At 42.7% G+C, this 13,336-nt stretch overlaps 2 long non-coding RNA genes across 2 annotated transcripts; both read right to left on the bottom strand.

Moving 5' to 3' along the window:
* Positions 1 to 351: 351 nt before the first annotated feature.
* Positions 352 to 2,046, bottom strand: LOC118494738. Its single transcript, XR_004896910.1, has 2 exons — positions 1,938 to 2,046; positions 352 to 1,230 (listed from the first exon to the last, which is right to left on the bottom strand). It is a non-coding gene; the product is annotated as an uncharacterized LOC118494738 (long non-coding RNA).
* An 841-nt stretch (positions 2,047 to 2,887) lies between these two features.
* On the bottom strand, positions 2,888 to 5,901 carry LOC116045166. Its single transcript, XR_004103870.2, has 6 exons — positions 5,457 to 5,901; positions 5,077 to 5,147; positions 4,460 to 4,560; positions 3,528 to 4,211; positions 3,161 to 3,286; positions 2,888 to 3,016 (listed from the first exon to the last, which is right to left on the bottom strand). It is a non-coding gene; the product is annotated as an uncharacterized LOC116045166 (long non-coding RNA).
* Positions 5,902 to 13,336: the final 7,435 nt, after the last annotated feature.

Below are 13,336 nucleotides of genomic sequence, written 5' to 3'. Positions count from 1 at the left end.
TGTGCTGCCAAAACAGCCCTGACACAATTGGGGCATGGATTGGGAATGAATGTTGGCACCAGGTCCTTTGGGTCTTGTTTGTTGCTGGGTTATTTTCAACATTCATGGAGTGTTGACTTAATAGTATGAAATGTATTTTTTTTACTTGCGATTTGCATGCTATGTGTAAATAAGACTTTAATAAAGAACTGATTTATTGCTTTAAATTTTATTCCTGTATTTTTTTAAACCTTGTCCCTGTAACGGTGGTGAAATTTTTGGAATTGGTCCAATATTGAGTGAGAAGGCCATTTCAAATGGCTACATAAACAAGGGCAATTGTGCTACATAATGAATAAGACCATAAAAATGCTTGTTTAACACCTTTAATGTTGTTCAAGGGAACATAAAATTCTGGGAAGTCTTGTGTAAATTTATCAAATGTAGCAGTACAGTTGTATTTACAACACATCACTGTAAAGGGATAACAAATTTAGACAAATCGGCTTTACAAAACCAACATTGTTAGGTGTACACACTGTCATTTAGAACATTACTGTAAAAGGGCAACAGTAATATTGGAGAAACTGGTATCTACCTAAACATCTGAATGTATTAAACATGTACTAGCTGTATAAACTGTTCAATAATTACAACTAAATGTCTATGGAAGTCTGAGCTTAATGAACTAGAGAGGCCAAGAAAGCTGCCACAGCTCTCAAAGAGATGATCTTAATATGATCCAAGCTCATTGCACTGCAGAGGACATCACAAAAGTACACTAGCAGCTAGATTAAGAATATGAAAATCACTAAAGAACTAGTGCAAGTTAAAAAAACACAGGCTAAAGACAATCACCAAACCAACTCCAAAGTATTTATTGACAGGTGAAGGTGGTGCCTGACAATCAAGTAGAATAATCAAACTTTATAACGTTAATGGTGCATAAATTAGCAGGAATTGCTCTTTTAAGTGATTCCATTTCAAAAGAGGGACCGAGTGCAAGAAGTTGATGACACAACTTAACTTGCACCTACACAAGTCCAAAGCCAGAACTTACGGAACTGAGGGCCATCATCAAGTCCTGGTGAAAAATCTTGTAGGTCTGGTAGTGGCCGGGGAGCTTCAACTTGAAGAAGCAGGTGGGAGCCACTGGATAAGTTGAGGTTACAACCTCAACATTGAGTTTTGTAGTTTGCAGTTCCAACCCCACCCAAAACTTCATCAGGTCACGCAGCACATCTGGTGACGCTATGGAAGAGAAAATTGTACTTGTGACACCTCAAAACTTTACACTGGAGTAGATCTTTCAAAAAATATGAAGTAACGATTCTCTCAAAAGATTCTTATCTTCTTAACAAATTCAGTTATGGCACTCTTAGATACTCAAGTAAAGATAACACATCAGCAATGCTTGCTGTTTAGACAGGCTTTAAAACAGATGACAAATAATAATGTGCTACACTTCAAAATATCACAGTGCTGAACTTAAACAGTACAAACTTTACAAAAGTAAAATCCCTGTATTCTCTTTTCCTTTCCTAGTTTAGAACGTCAAAAGGATTACTTTAAAATGCTGCTGTAAATACCGTGGAATGTAAACAAAGTATGAAGTTTAATTTACCAATTTTATGTGCATTTGTGTTTCATTTCATCTCAGTGTGAGCTGGGCTTTACTGTTTCTGTCAAACATTCACATTTATGTCTTCTCCTTTCCCTGTGCTGTTGTAAAGCACACAGCAGAAGACAGAAAGGAGGAGGGAGAGAAACATGACCATTTGACAGTAAAACAGTAAACCAGCTCACACTGAGATGAAATGAAACACAAATGCACATAAAACATGGTAAATATGAACAACCACTTTATTATTGTAGCTACTAGGATTGTTATGAGGAAACAATGTGTGAATTAAGATGAGAATGAAAAACAAGGAAATAAAGACCATTTACAGTATTACCTTCCTCTATGAATTTTCTCAAAAATCCAGTGACAAGACTGATTTTCTCCAATGGAACGTCGTCCTCATCCTCGTCGCTGTCAAAGTTGGATTGTGGTCAGGTAATGCTCTGGATCATGGTCTACAAGGGATCAAATATAAACATATTTCATGTCAGGATTGAAACTTTTATTAAATGTTGCAAAGTGAGCTCAAAATTGTAGTGATCTTTTTATGAATGAACAATCTATTTCTGTCACATAAGTTACACAACTTTAACATATGAATAAAATAAACCATTCATTTTATATGTACACACCCCTGTGACACCAAACAAGACTACACACAGTCTTGGCAAAAATAAAATCATAACCCTCCCCCAAACGGGGAGTCTTGAAGTCGTTGTGGCGTTCACACTACGTGACTGATCGGTGACAGGGGGTCACACACGCCACAAGCTGACAGCGGCTGTGTCACCCGACGCAGGTCTCCAAACCACATTTTGTCAAGAAAACACATGTGAAATGTGAAACGGGAAATGATGCAAACCTACACACGAAACAGCTGTTGTTTGTTATTATAAAGATAGCAATTATAAAGACAGATAATCTGGGTGAAAGAATGGATTAACCCACGCAGGTAGCAGGGATTGTCTGAGCTACAGAGAACTGGAGGTAAGTAAAAAGTGTTTTGCAGTGAAAAAGTAGCTGCCTGCTCTGCCAGCTGCCTGCTCTCATTGGCTGGATGTGGATGTCGAGGTGGCCAACTTCTCCAGATATTTCTCATGCTAGATATCTGGCTGGCGTCGGCAATGTGTCGGGGCGCCGTTTTGATGAGTCATTGAGTAGTTCACACATAACGACTGGCGACCACCGATCGATCACTGACTTACTCCCGATCACAGCCTGACGGTCGCCGAGCGGCAAATCGGGCTAAAAACCGTGTAGTGTGAACTAGGCTTTACCTGTGGGTTAAGCTCCTCACTCCCTTGGGAAAATTAAGGGGTGTACATCTGGCCTATCTGAAAGAAGTGGCCAGATTCCTGTTTGTTTAAGGCCTTTCCGTATTTGTTTAATTGGCTGTTTAACACGGTGAAGTACCTGCAGACAGAATTGACAGGACAGAAGTAACATTTACGCAGAGGCACTATTTTATAGGAAAGAGACCGTAGGCACAGATGTAACTTGAGTTACACGGCCAACCTCCAATATAAATACTAACAAGGTAATTTATAAAATAATTACTGCATGTGAAAGCAGTTCCTGGAACAGCCAGAGACGATTGGTGGAGGATGGAAATGGAAGATCCCAGGACAGGCAAAGATCAGTCACTTTGGTGTTTTCTTCTGCAGTAAGTTCAGCATTCTTCAGCTAAAGCAGGTACACATTCACAAAAGGTAAAAGAATTTAATAATTACATGAAAAGTTGTCACTAGGCAATCCACAAAAAGGCAAAAGGTACAATAAAAATAACTAACATTTGGAGTAAATAACAGACACCAAAAGCTTTCGAAATCACAAATTACAAAATGTCTCGGCACAGACACGTGTGTGACATGAACAAAAATGTAGTAATTCGTACAAATGTGCAATGTGTAACCAAGTTACTCACCAAACCAATTGTTTCACGATGGTCAATATCAGGACAGTCCTCCAGTGTCATAGCTGATGCTGCAGTGTCGATGCACTCACCAGTCAATAGGGTCACCACAGGCAAATTGAGTCCAGAGAAGCTGAACCCAACATGCAGGAAAGAATGACCAATCATACGACCTGCCATCTCAAATAGGTTGCTTTCTCGCAGGACAGCAGCTGCAGAGGGAACCCGATGTTCTTTTTCCCCCTCAAAAAGGGTTGTAGGAGCAGCAGAGCCTTAATAAAAAAAAAAAAAAGTCAAGAAACATTGAGCATTATGTTTTAAAACACGCTTGATCACAGTTAGACCCAAATCTGTCTTTGGAGGTTCATTTAGATTAAGTTAGAACATATCATTTATTTAAAGTAGAGTTTACATGTCAATACTATTCCCTCATTTGATGACATTAGTGTCCAATGAATAGGCTACAAAAAGTACTGCAATTAAAAAAGTTTTAACATGAAAACATAGATGACACACACACTCAGTTCACATTATTCTGCTTATAGAATGAAATGAATGCACTGTCCCGTTCTTCTTCTGCATCAAACATGTCGAGTGATAGAGAGAGGCGTGGACTTTCAGAGTAACTGTTGAGTAAATCTTCTCTGAACAACTGGCATGCTTTTTGGGGGTCGACTTCAGTGGTCCACGTTGAAGCTGTAATTTACCACAAAAAAAGTTGTTGATGCAAAGGGCCTTCTAAATGATATACTAATATCAACTTATTTCCAAAGCAAGAATAAATTTGTTTCAGCAGTGACATTTTGAAATCACCACAGGTTAATGTAATCTATCATGGGCAAGTACTTGAAATCAATATTCCTTTTTTAAAATCACATGACAAAAGTTATTTTGACGTTATTTTCAACAATGCAACACTATAGCAGTAATTGTGCATAAATTACCTGCTGACGATTGTCGAACTGACGATTGTGGAACTGAGAGTCCTGGCAATTCTTCTCCCCTTGGGGTACTGGCTGCTATGCTGGGTTGAGCACAGTTCATTCTTAGAACAGACCAAATAAATCATAATAAAAAACATTGCTTGGAAGAATGGGAAACAGCCAAATCATGAGTGGTGATTATTTTAATCATTTACCATCTAGTTGGTCAGTGGTGCCAAATGTTTATATTAAAATTAAGACATGGAGTTAATATACAAAACTAAGTTAACTAAATGTGCTACAGAATTAATATGAATAAAAAAATCTGGTAATTGAGGTGCATCATTTTAATGACCAGTTATGTCTCAATATCACCACAGACATTAGGTAGGGACAAAAGTGTTGTCACTATTAGCAAGCTAACATTCCCTCAGAGGCAGCCAAAAACCAGTAGCTCCAGAAACACTTTTTTCCCCCCCCATTTATGCAGAAAGGTGTTCCTCTGATAATTCTTAACGTGATACTCTAATGAAATGACACTCTTTACACATGTCCTTCCTCATACTTAGAACATGTCATTACAGTCTGATAATGTCTGACTATCAGTTACCTGAATCTATCAGACATAAACTTCCTACCTGTCACCACATGTGCTTGCATGAGATGGGAGAACATCAGCTGGGTACGATGCAAGACAGATTGGGCAGACCTGCAAAAAAAATGTCAATACTTTTCATACATGAAATTATTATAAGAATAGTGTCATGTTTTCTGCATCTTACAGACATGTTATATTCACTAGCGACAGGAAATATGCTATGATCAAAAATTTGTACATATGTGTCAGAGTAAAAAAAATAAATTCAGTTTGAGATGTGTTATGCCCAATCTATTTATATATCTGTAAGCATTACATTATTCTGTACTAAAACCTCTGCTTACTTACTTTATGTGATGAATAAAAAAATAATGCTTTCTTACTAAATTCCAAACCAACAGAAAAGACAACATCTATTACCGCCAAGGATTCATCCATGCCTATGGTAGATGGGACTGGCTGCTCAAGAACTGAACAATCTTCATCAAGACATGTCCCAGATTCACTCTCCTAAATAAATAAAATAAAATAAAATATATATATATATAAATATATATATATATATATATATATATATATATATATATATATAATAAACAAACACTTAATACTTTTAAACAGTCATTTGAACAAACTAAAAAAGAGAAATGAGAGACATGTTGTAATACAGCTTACAGTCAATATGCCATTGCATTCCTCCACATGCAACGGCAACAGCTGCAAAGGCATTTGACTGCCACATGTAATGCATTTTGACTGTGGCATCTTGGCGAACTCTACTGAATCATAGGAAAGTGGTTCAGTAGAAAGCTTCTCCTATAGTGGAACTACAAATACTATGTTTTTCCCATTGTTGGATCCTGATTTAAGAAGCCTTGTGGAGTAACCCTCAGCGTCAGTTGGAATTATGGACAGCTTGCGACGTCCGCTACCACCTATTTTAAAATGGAATGTAGTAAGAGTCCTTTAAAACCTTGCAGTCTCACAATCATTAATATTAAAAGTTATATTGTGTCAGGCAAACTAGTCGTAGTACTGTCCTCTACAACTTGAATAGTGGTGTGAATGGTAATTCATCGCTGGACATCACATGACATATCTGAGGTTTTGAATTGGAAAAACATTAACTATATTTTTCGTAATTGGAGATTTAGAAAAATTCTACCTGTAGACTTGAAAAACATCCAACCTCCTTGTAAGGTCTTCAGTTTAGGAAATTCCTCCTCAAGTAGAGCTACAATCTTTAAAAAATGAAATGATTCACTATTCTGCAAATGATTAACATTTTTAATCATTACCCATTCTACAATATTATATACTATATGATTACCACATCGTGTTTCAAGTGGTCTGGTATACTTAATATCATCTTCCCAAGGCCAGCATGGGCAAGTTCTAGCTCTTCTGAGCCCTTTGGTGTGAACTGACTGGGTTCCGAAAGGACATACATATGAAAGTCTGTCCTTTTCACAATGCAATGGGCAGGGGTCGAGAATCATCGTTTTCCTCTTGGCTGATCAGTATCAAACATACTCGGGAACTGCCTGATGTGGGAAAGACAAAAAGATTTGTAGGGAAACCAGATATTTTTGTTTGGTTTACCTACTTTTCCGTTTGTGGATCCACGTGTATTCTGTGTTTTTGTTGTTGTTTTTTTTCAGACACTTGAATGCACGTCACAGCGCACTGCGGCCGCTTTTGCGCGTGCCGCGGTCAAAATTGAACCATGTTGAACTTTGACCGCGGCACGCGCAAGAGCGGCAAGCCGCAAAATGCTGCTTGCGCTGCGCTTTGCGCAGCGCAGCGGCAGACCAGTTATTGCGCGCGCAAGCCATTGACAATAATGGGTTTCATAGCGCAGCGCTGCCGTTTGCGCGAACAATGTGAATGGCCCTTGACAATAATGGGTTTCATAGCGCAGCGCTGCCGTTTGCGCGTACAATGTGAATGGCCCTTCATATCCTGTCTCACCCTAACATCGCTAAACGACAGAGGAGCACTGCCTCCAGCCCTGACTGCTGTACTCTCTCTCGGTGCGTTTGGGGCCGAGGACAGCTCCTGGGCCAATAACTGCACAAAAGCCCGAGCTGCTACCTCGGCTTGGGGCGACAGACCCTGTCAAACAGTCACTTAATTCACAAGAATTTCAACTTTATGGAAAGATACTAGCCTGACCCTATAAGCATGCAGGCGCGCTAGCGTAGCTCGCTAGCTCAGCTCGCTAGCTCAGCTCGCTAGCTTATGTTGATAGCACAATTAAATCAGTTAACATTAACAATTAAACAACATCTCATAACAAGGAGATAACTAGCTAAACACGTTAAGTTATACTTACCGCTCCTCTGTCGTTGCCAGAAGCCATCTTTGTGATGGTGAAGACAGAACGGACCCAAACGCTAGGCTCAGCCTGATGGCGGTGGGATTCAGGACAGCCTCTATAGGGTACGGTCCCACAAACCGGGGGGCGAGTTTCTTGGAGGTGGTCTGGAGGGGAAGATCCCGAGAGGAGAGCCACACCTTCTGGCCCGGCCGGTAGACGGGGGCAGGTGTCCGGTGACGGTCTGCCAGGCGTTTATTGTGAGAGGCGGTGCGCTGAAGGGCCGCCCTGGTCTCCCGCCACACCCGTCGACACCGTCGCAGGTGGGACTGGACCGAAGGAACCGCCACCTCTTCCTCCAGGGACGGGAACAGCGGAGGTTGATAACCCATGGCACACATGAATGGAGACATCCCGGTGGCAGCGCTGACGAGGGAGTTGTGTGCGTACTCGACCCAAGGGAGATGGGAACTCCACGAGGAGGGGTTACGGTACGCCACGCACCTAAGGGCCGCCCCCAGGTCCTGGTTCGCCCGCTCAGTCTGCCCATTGGTCTGAGGGTGGTAGCCTGATGAGAGACTAGCAGTAGCACCGAGAGCTTGGCAGAACGATTTCCAGACCTGAGACGTGAACCGAGGTCCCCGGTCGGAGACGATGTCTTGCGGAATGCCGTGGAGCCGAAAGACGTGGTGAACCAGTAGACGGGCAGTTTCCAGGGATGTAGGCAGCTTAAGTAGGGGGACGAAGTGGGCTGACTTGGAAAACCGGTCCACGACGGTGAGTATGGTGGTGTTGCCATTGGAGTTGGGTAACCCGGGTCGTCATGGGAATGGAGACGGGATAGGGCGTCGGGTTTAGTGTTGCGGGATCTGGGGCGGTAGGACAGGGTGAAGTTAAACCGGTTAAAAAACAGGGCCCACCTAGCCTGGCAGGAGTTGAGTCTCTGAGCAGTTTGGATGTATGAAAGGTTCTTATGGTCTGTCCAGACCAGGAAGGGGTGTTGGGCGCCCTCCAACCAGTGCCTCCACTCCTCGAGGGCTAGCTTCACGGCCAGCAGTTCCCGGTCCCCCACGCTGTACCTCTGCTCAGTGGGGTTTAGGCGGCGGGAGAAGAAGGCGCAGGGATGGAGCTTGTGGTCGGAAGACGAACGTTGGGACAGGGTGGCCCCAACGCCCACATCCGAGGCATCTACCTCTACCACGAACTGAAGGGAGGGGTCGGGGTTGATGAGGATGGGGGCGGAAGTGAATTGGGTTTTAAGGAGGGAGAAGGCTGCAGCGGCTTCTGGAGACCAGACAAAGGGGACCGAAGGGGAGGTAAGGCGAGTGAGAGGGGCGGCTATGGAGCTGTAACCTCAAATAAAGCGACGGTAAAAATTAGCAAAGCCCAGGAAATGCTGTAGTTGTTTTACAGAAGTAGGGGTGGGCCACTCAACCACGGCTTGAATTTTGGCCGGATCGGCGCGGAGCCGACCACTCTCAATAACAAAACCGAGGAACTGAACAGACGGGACATGAAATTCACATTTTTCTGCCTTGACGAACAACCTATTCTCCAGAAGCCGCTGCAGCACTAGACGGACATGTTCAATGTGTTGGACTGGGTCACGGGAGAAGATCAGGATATCGTCAAGGTAAACGAATACGAACCGATGGAGAAAGTCGCGAAGCACATCATTAACTAAGGCTTGAAAGACTGCGGGGGCATTGGTGAGGCCAAAAGGCATCACCAAGTACTCATAGTGGCCTAATGGGGTGTTAAAGGCAGTTTTCCATTCGTCCCCCTCCCGGATCCGCACTAGATGGTAAGCATTTCTCAGATCTAGTTTAGTGAAAATAGCGGACCGGGAGAGGGACTCGAATACCGAATCCATTAAGGGAAGGGGATATTTATTTTTAATGGTTATGGCGTTGAGGCCCCGGTAATCGATGCATGGGCGGAGGGTCTTATCTTTCTTAGCCACAAAAAAGAAGCCAGCGCCTAAAGGGGACGAGGAGGGACGGATGATGCCAGCAGCTAGGGAGTCTTTGATGTATTGCTCCATTGCCTCTCTCTCCGGACGCGACAGATTGAAAAGATACATCCCGTAAACACTCACACAAGCACACTGACCAGACACACTCTCCCAAAGTCAATAATCAGAGATACAGCGCTACACGCCCCTCTGTGCTCCCTTCAGAGCAATCACCCATTCATAATCCCATAACCACCGTGTCTGTCCCCCGACTGAGACCGTTTAAACCAAACGCTAACAAAAGAGGTGCTATACTAAACAACCTAATTGGAATTAAAACAACCACTGCAACGATAGAACAGAATAGGAAAATCAAATGTGGACTATTAAATATTAGATCTCTGTCATCGAAAGCATTATTGGTAAACGAATTGATATCAGATAACCACATTGATTTATTCTGCCTCACCGAAACCTGGCTGGGCCATGACGAATATGTTAGTTTAAACGAAGCCACTCCTCCCAGTCATAATAATACCCAAATTCCACGAGGCTCAGGCCGAGGAGGGGGAGTTGCAGCCATATTTGACTCGAGCCTGTTAATTAATCCTAAACCTAAACTAAATTATAACTCGTTTGAAAGCCTTGTTCTTAATCTTCATCACCCAACATGGAAAACAGTACAGCCAATTATATTCGTTGTTGTTTACCGAGCACCAGGTCCATATTCTGAGTTTTTATCTGAATTCTCAGAGTTTTTATCATGCGTAGTCCTTCAATCAGACAAAGTACTTATTGTAGGTGATTTTAATATCCATGTGGACATTGAGAGCAATAGCCTTAGTACTGCTTTCAATTCACTGCTAGATTCAATTGGTTTCAGTCAGAGGGTGCATAAGGCCACGCACTGTTTTAACCACACCCTCGACCTTGTGCTAGAATATGGCATCAAAATTGACGATTTAATAGTATTTCCGCAGAATCCTTTATTATCAGACCATTTTTTAATAACTTTCGAATTCCTACTACCAGACTATACGAAATTAAATAAAAGTTTCTACACTAGATGCTTATCTGACAGTGCTATAGCTAAATTTAAGGAAGCTATTCCAACAGCACTTAACTCAATGTCATGCCTTAATATAACAGAGGACTGTTATGTTAACTCTAGTCCCTCCCAACTTGATAACTTTGTAGACGCTGCTACGGCCTGCCTACGGACTACTTTAGACTCGGTTGCTCCTCTCAAAAAGAAGATGATGTAGGAAAGGAAACTAGCACCTTGGTATAACTCCCAAACTCGCAAATTAAAACAAATCTCACGAAAACTTGAAAGTAAATGGCGTTCCACCAAACTGGAAGAATCTCGTGTGGATTGGCAAGATAGTCTAAAAAATTATAGGAGGGCCCTCAGAAATGCCAGATCAGACTACTACTCAATACTAATAGAAGAAAATAAGAACAATCCAAGGTTTCTTTTCAGCACTGTAGCCAGGCTGACAGATAGTCACAGCTCTATTGAGCCATCTATTCCTATAGCTCTGAGCAGTGATGACTTCATGACCTTTTTTAATGATAAAATTATAACAATTAGAGAAAAAATTCATCACCTTCTGCCCACAGCTTCCAACGACTCACCATTGGGCGCAGGAGGGCTAGAGAGAACGATAAGATTTAGACGGCTTTTATCCTTTAGACCTCCAACAATTAATGTTAAGGGTCTCTTCAGCTAAGCCAACTACCTGTCTCTTAGACCCCATTCCAACGAAGCTACTTAAAGAAGCACTACCCGTGGTCAATACCACATTACTAGATACGATCAATATGTCCTTATTAACGGGTCACGTACCGCAGTCTTTTAAAGTAGCTGTGATAAAACCTATTCTGAAAAAACCCACCCTCGACCCTGAGGTCTTAGCCAACTATAGACCTATATCTAACCTCCCGTTTCTCTCCAAAATCCTTGAGAAGGTAGTCGCTAATCAATTGTGTGACTTTCTGCATAGAAATAGTCTATTTGAAGACTTTCAGTCAGGATTTAGAATGCATCATAGCACAGAGACGGCACTGGTGAAAATCACTAACGACCTTCTAACTGCTGCTGACAAAGGACTTGTCTCCGTACTTGTCTTATTAGATCTTAGTGCTGCATTCGACACTATTGACCATACCATCCTCTTACAGAGACTGGAACATTTAGTTGGCATTAAAGGAATCGCACTAAGCTGGTTTAAGTCCTATTTTTCTGAGCGATCCCAATTTGTTAATATTAACGATAAACCATCCAAATACGCTAAAGTTAGCCATGGCGTTCCTCAAGGCTCAGTGCTTGGACCAATTCTATTCTCTTTATATATGCTTCCTCTAGGCAATATTATTAGGAAACACTCAATTAACTTTCACTGTTACGCAGACGACACCCAATTATATCTGTCAATCAAGCCAGACGAAAGCGGTCAGTTAGCTAAACTTCAAGCGTGCATTAAAGATATAAAATCCTGGATGACCCACAATTTTCTGATGTTGAACTCAAACAAAACGGAAGTTATTGTGCTGGGACCCAAGCACCACCGAACTTCATTATCTAAATATATAGCTACCCTAGATGGTATTGCCCTGGCCTCCAGCACTACTGTCAGAAATCTAGGAGTCATTTTTGACCAGGATCTATCCTTTAACGCCCACTTAAAACAAACCTCAAGAACAGCCTTTTTCCATCTTCGTAACATTGCCAAAATCAGGAACATCCTGTCTCAAAACGATGCTGAAAAACTAGTCCATGCATTCGTAACTTCCCGGCTGGACTACTGTAATTCTTTACTATCAGGCTGCTCAAATAAGTCCCTCAAGACTCTCCAGCTGATCCAGAATGCTGCAGCACGTGTTCTGACAAGAACTAACAAAAGAGATCACATTTCTCCTGTATTAGCTTCTCTGCATTGGCTTCCTGTAAAATCCAGGATTGAATTTAAAATCCTTCTCCTGACCTACAAAGCACTAAATGGTCAAGCACCATCATACATAGAAGAGCTTTTAGTACCTTATTGTCCCACTAGAGCACTGCGCTCCCAGAACTCAGAGCTACTTGTGGTTCCTAGAGTCTCTAAAAGTAGAATGGGAGCCAGAGCCTTCAGCTACCAGGCTCCTCTCCTGTGGAACCAGCTCCCAACTTGGGTTCGGGGGGCTGACACCGTCGCCACATTTAAGAATAAACTGAAAACCATCATCTTTGATAAAGCTTATAGTTAGGGAGTGAGGAGTTGCAGCATAGTAGAGTAGAGTAGAGGGAGGCAGGAAGTACAAGCCCGTTCCGGCAGGGGAGAGTACGAGCCCGGTCCAGGGCCCCTCTCTTTAGCCTGCCTCTCTTAGTTATGCTATTATAACTCTAGACTGCTGTGGGAAGCTCCTTCCAAGGACACAATGAGCCGCTCCCTCTTCTCTCTTTTCACTTGTCTCCTTTTGTGTGCATCTTAGTCCCAGAAATGCCTGTTACTAACCTAGCTCTGGGGAGTTTTCTCCCCGGAGTCCCTTTGCTTCTTCTTCACCCAGAACATCGCCTTGGAATTGGGTGGCACCTACACCGGGGTCCTGGGTGCAGCTGACGCTATGGACTTACTACACCCTGCTACGCTCTGCGATTCCCCGCAGTGTCCGACTGCGTCCTGCTGCGTCCAACCGCGTCCACCCAGGCTGCTGTGCCACACTACACCCCGTAACGCCCTGCTGTGCCCTACTATGACATGAACTACTATGACTACCATTGTGATCACTGCTTCACTATCTTTATTATGACTATTATTGCCACCATTCACCACTCCCCCAACTGGTGCCGTCAGACACCGCCTACCAAGAGTCTGGGTCTGTCCGAGGTTTCTTCCTAACAAAAAAAGGGAGTTTTTCCTTGCCACTGTCGCAATAGCTACTGCTAATGCTTGCTCTTGAGGCAACCACTGTAATAGTTGGGGCTTCGTAAAGTACAGAGTTTGGTCTAGACCTACTCTATCTGTAAAGTGTCTCGAGATATCTCTT

Source organism: Sander lucioperca, chromosome 3, assembly GCF_008315115.2.
Source record: "Sander lucioperca isolate FBNREF2018 chromosome 3, SLUC_FBN_1.2, whole genome shotgun sequence".
Classification (NCBI taxonomy): Eukaryota; Metazoa; Chordata; class Actinopteri; order Perciformes; family Percidae; genus Sander; species Sander lucioperca.
Note: the sequence above shows the minus strand (reverse complement) of the source record. Positions and strands in the feature narration are given on the sequence as shown.